This window comes from Chionomys nivalis, chromosome 14 (assembly GCF_950005125.1).
Source record: "Chionomys nivalis chromosome 14, mChiNiv1.1, whole genome shotgun sequence".
Lineage (NCBI taxonomy): Eukaryota > Metazoa > Chordata > Mammalia > Rodentia > Cricetidae > Chionomys > Chionomys nivalis.
Window position 1 is genome coordinate 24,010,760 of NC_080099.1, and position 5,462 is coordinate 24,016,221.

Below are 5,462 nucleotides of genomic sequence, written 5' to 3' on the forward strand. Positions count from 1 at the left end.
ATTGTTTATTAGGAGCTATTTGGTCAGAACAAGAACAGTAGTTAATATAGAAAATTAGTACCAGGAATGGGGTTATTGCTGTGATAAATTTGACCATATGGTACTTAGGTCATTGGAATTGGTTTGTCAGAGGAATGTGGAAGAATTTGGAACTGTAGGCTAGCAAAGATCTGGAAGACTTAATTGGCCATTCTGGTGGAAGTTTGAAAGACCAGAATAGGGAGAGAAATATGGACATTGAAGGTCTGACTCATGAGATTGCAGAGAGGAGCAAGGATTATATCAAGAATTGAGCTAGAGTTATTCCCGCTGTGTTCTGGGAAAGAATATGGCTACATTCTGCCTCTCTATTGAGAACTGGAATGAGACTGAATTAAAAGGTAAGGAATCGGCTTTTCCTGTCTTAGCACCTAGGTGACCTGTGTGTACAGTAGGGACCATGCTCTGATGCAAACTCACAGACCTGGACTACTGCAACCCTATGAACTTCAACTACAAAGATGAAACAGAATTTAGAAACTGTATTGTTTGGCTTGAAAAACTGGAAAATCAGACAGATGGAAGATAGGGGTAATGACTGGCCAAGTTCTTTGAAAACTGGATTGGAGATGTTCACTGTCCTTCAAGATTCGGGATCTGCAGTGTGTTGACTGGGTGCTTAGGTTAGCTGTGAAACTTGAATATGGAGACCATACTGAAAAATACAAGGGCTTAGTACCTGATAATACAAACAATATTGACAACACAGCTAAACATGCAGAGCCATTGATCAACCCGGCCGTAAATAATTCTGATTTTAAGTGGGTGTAATGGCTCTGGCTAACCTTCTTCAGATTTAGGGTCAGATTAATTACCTGACGGTGCTTAAGGAAATTTGCATTTTCCTTCAGGGGTGTCTAACACAGAATGTAATGGCTAACGCACACCAACAAAAGAAGACTTACCTGTTGTTTTAGACAAACACATTCTTGGTTTTAATGCAAGAGCTACTCCATAGGAGCTGTTCAGACAATTATTGCTAAGTCAAAGACAGACCACAGACGGGGGGAATGTTGAAAGGTATCACCTGAATAGGACAATGGGAACTGCGTATACCAGCATATGTTTGGAAATCCCATGTCACATTTTCACAGGAGGGATCCCAGAAGATGGACTATGTTCTGGAAATTTACCAGCATTGCTTTATTTCTTAAATAAAGTTTGGGAACATAGGGGGTGAAAAAGGAAGGCATCAATTTGTTTGGCGGAGGAAGTTTCAAGATACGAGAGCATTCAGACCCACATTGTCACCGCTCTCCGCCCTTATCCACGCACACAACAAAAGGACAACAAATGGGGTAGAAAGTTAAGAAAGATGTGCAGTTTAGCAGGAAAATGAGAGATTTTAAAGTTCCAAACAAGTTTGTCTACTTGTTGAAGAGGTTTTGCAACATCACCAATAAAACTCTCACTCCGCACTGGGGCAGTAGGAACAGGTGCCGGTGCCTTGAGGGCGCTTTCTCAAGTTCATTTGTCAGGAGAGACTCAGAAGTGCATTTGTCGCTGAAGGGGTCCTTGATCAAAACACAGCTGTTAAGGAAAGTGTTTTAGATTCCATCTCCAAAGGCAAACAAAGGCCACTACAGTGTTGGCCCAAGGGAACACAGGTATATCTCCATCCAGCAGCAGAACTTGGCGGCACTGTCTACGTGGTGATGGAAGAAGGTCATTGGTTAATTAATAAAGAAACTGCTTGGCCCTCATAGGTTAGAACATAGGTAGGTGGAGTAAACAGAACAGAATGCTGGGAGGAAGAGGAAGTGAGCTCAGATGCAGGGCAGCTCCTTTCAGAGCCAGATGAGATGCTGCTCTTCTTCAGGGCAGACGCGATGAAGCTCCGACCCAGGATGGATGTAGGCTAGAATCTTCCTGGTAAACGCACCTTGGGGTGCTACACAGATTATTAGAAATGGGCTAAATTAATACGTGAGAATTAGCCAAGAAGAGGCTAGATATAATGGGCCAAGCAGTGTTTAAAAGAATACAATTTGTGTGTTGTTATTTTGGGGCATAAGCTAGCCAGGCGGCCGGGAGCTGGGGCAGCAGGGAAGCGGCCTGCAGCTCCCTCAACAACGTGGTACTGTTTTTGCTGGTATGGAAGATGGAAAAGTAAGTGGGTCATGCATCAGGGAGCTGTCAAAGCCAGGCAATGTGTGGCAGGGCCGGAGTCTCTGCCAGGAGGCTCCATTGTATGAAACTGTGAAGGTAAAAAGTTGCAACTCCAGCATGTTGGAGATGCCAGGACTATTGAGCATCAGCGGAGGAAAGCAAGCTGCAGGCATGGGGTGTAGCTGGCCCTAGAGAAAAGCTGTGTCTGTTGCTGATGGCAGAGCTGGAGGGAGAGGGCTTAGGTAACCCTTTGGAGCCCAGATGATTCCATCACAAGCCCTAGCTGCTAGACATGGAGCTGAATGATTTAGTATTGTTCCTGTAGGATTGCGGTCTTGCTTTTCACCTGATTTTTCCTTGTTATCCTTGCTCTTCACTTTTAGAATGGGAATGATACTCCAATGCTATATATTGAACGTATGTAACTTGCAATTTGATTTTACAGGGGCTTATAGTTGATTGGTTTGAATCTCAGAAGAGACTTTGGGTTCTTGAACAATGTTTGGACTACTATAGGGATTTTTGAAATTAGAGATGCATTATGAGATGGCCACGAGTCTATGGAGACCAGGAGTGGAATGCTGTAGTTTGAACGCAATACACCCCACATAGACGTGGGCTGGCAGATGGTGGCACTGGCTTGGACAGTTGTGGAACCTTTTGGAGGTGGCATCTTGGTGGATGAAGTGGTTTACTGAGGGGTGAGCCTAAGGTTTTATAACATAGCTCCAATTCATGTTTACTCTCTGCTTCCTGAGTATGGACATAATGTGGCCAGCTGCCTTGTTCCTGCCTTCATGTCCTCCCACCACTATGGACCGCATCCTTTATTATTATTAATTATTGTGTGCATATGTGTGGGCATGTGGATGTGAATGCATATGGCCATGGAGGCCAGATATGTGGAATATTTCTATATGCTGCGTGAATATATGTGGCTGGGATGGGTTTAATAAAGAAGATGACTGGCCAATAACTGAACAGAATAAGCTTGTGTGTGGGGGGGAGCCAAACAAGAGAATGCTGGCAAGAAGAAGGGGTGGAGTCAGGGGAGTCACCAGAAGACGCAAAGAGAAGCAAGATAGGTCTGCCCTATTGCAAAAAAGAACCAAGGCACGTGACAAAGCATAGATTAGAAATACAGGTTAATTTACATGTAAGAGTTAGCTAGTAATAAGCCAGGGCTATTGGCTGAGCACTTGGAATTAATATTAAGTCTCCATGTGGGTTATTTGGGAATTGACAGACAGAGAAGAAAAGGCATCAGATGAGATCCCCTGGAGCTGGAGATACAGACAGTTGTGAGTTTCCCAAAATGAGTGATGGGAACTGGACTCAGGCCCTCTTCAAGAGCAGCAGGTTCTCTTAAACACTGGGTCATTTCTCTAGCAACTCTATCCCTCTTTAAATATATTTTATTTTCATTTTTGGTTATGTGTTGTATGTGTCTGTGTGTCTATGTTGAGGTGTGCATGTGAGTGCAGTGCCCAAAGAGGCTTCAGATTCCCCTAAAGGTGGAGTTATAGATGTTTGTGGGTGCTAGGAACTAGACTTAGGTCCTCTGCAAATGCAGTACATGCTCTTTGCCACTAAACCAAATCTCCAGTCCCCTGTGTACCTTTTAAAAACGCAAGCCAAAGTAAGCCTTTCCTGTTTAAGTTGCTTCTTGTTATGTGGGTCACAGCAGCAAGAAAATTAGCTTGGGGGGGGTGACAGGATGGCTCAGGAGGTCAAAGTGCATGCTGTGAAAGTCTGATAACCTGGGGTCAATTCCTGGAATCCACATAAAGGTGGAAGGAGAAACCGACTCCACAGAGTTGTCTGGCCACCATGGAACATACTCATCATAGCTCCTCCCCAAGCAATAACTAAAAAAAATTTTAAAAAGTGACTAATGCAATAACCTATTCAGGTTCCATGGCAACAACAGAGGAAGAGAGGTAACCTTCTAGGGAATGCTGCATGACTTTGTAGTGAGGGCCAGAACCATCATTAGCACACACACGTCCCTCCCCGTTCTCTCTGAAGGGTCCCCAGGGAAGGGGATCACTGGTCGCTCAAGTGTCTTTGATGAACTAAGTTCAATGACCTTGGCCTGGATTGCTGAGGGTCATGTGAGTGTAGGTAGCCACTTGGTCAAAAATAGCTTTCCTGCTGACTCCAGCTCAGAGAACAGCATCCAAGCAAAGGGAGCTAAGCCCTGGAGGGGCAATCCCCTCCTTGCTTCTCGCCAGTGGACAAGTATTTCAGCATGCTAGGGGGATACAGTGTGCCCTTCTGTTTAGCTGCAGAAAAAAAATTGCATTTTGCTGCAGCACGGACACCAAAGGGACTGTGAAGATAGAAACGCCGAGGAAAACATTAGAATAATGTCAGCTCGTAGATGGGCCAAGGAAGAAGGAGGTGTTCCCGTCGTCGACACTCCAGGGCTAGTCACGCTCATTTCTTCAGTTAGCCAACAGGGAGCAGCTGCTGTGTGACAAAGACCTTGCTGCCATTGGAGATACGAAAAGGGAAGGTACTCTTCCCACCCTCATCCCTCATAGGTCTGGGCCCCCATCCTAATGATTACTTTTACATGTTATGAGAAATGCCCCAGCCTGGGTACTTTATAAGACATGAGATCCACACAGCGAACAAGCCAGAGAATTCCTGGCCCTTTCCTGCTTGCTGGAGGGAATAATGGACAAATGACAGAAGAACCCAAAGTCACAGGCAAACTGTCTTGGCACTAAGAATCCCAAGTGAAACTGGATGAGGGTCCTCTCAGGTCAGAGAGGAGGCTGCCTCAGCTGATGAGGAATGTCGCTGCCCTGTTCAGATGTCCTGGCCACTGAAGCAGTGTTTCGGGGCTCCCAGTGTTTTTGTCTGTAAGTGACATTGGGGGAAACAACAGGCATCTCCAAAGGCTGTTCAGAGAAGGTGATGTTCAGATATTTTTGGAGGAAAATTTGGAAACATTCATCAAAGTTTTAAAAGAATGTCTCTCCTTTGACCTAATAAGTTGGGTTCTGGAAATTAATCCAAAGGAAATAATTAGGTAAGAGCACCGGAATGTACATTAGAAAGATACTCATTGCAGCCTATTTCTGGTAGTTAAAAATTTGAAGTGATCAAGATAGTTAATTATCAGAGATTGTTGAAATTAATTGTAGTAATCCAGTAAATGACATAAAATGGTCCTTTTCCTTCTTTGCTAATGTAGAAAGATGGCCATTATCAGCCAAGTAAGAAAAGACTGGTTGAAAGCACTGCATGGAGCTGGAATAGAGGAACACCCTCCACTCTAGAGGCGAGACAGGAGGATCACAAGC

The 5,462-nt window shown here is 44.5% G+C and overlaps 1 pseudogene; it reads left to right on the top strand.

The window, feature by feature from the left end:
- The first annotated feature begins 439 nt into the window (after positions 1-439).
- On the top strand, positions 440-997 carry LOC130887002 (RNA transcription, translation and transport factor protein-like; annotated as a pseudogene).
- Positions 998-5,462: the final 4,465 nt, after the last annotated feature.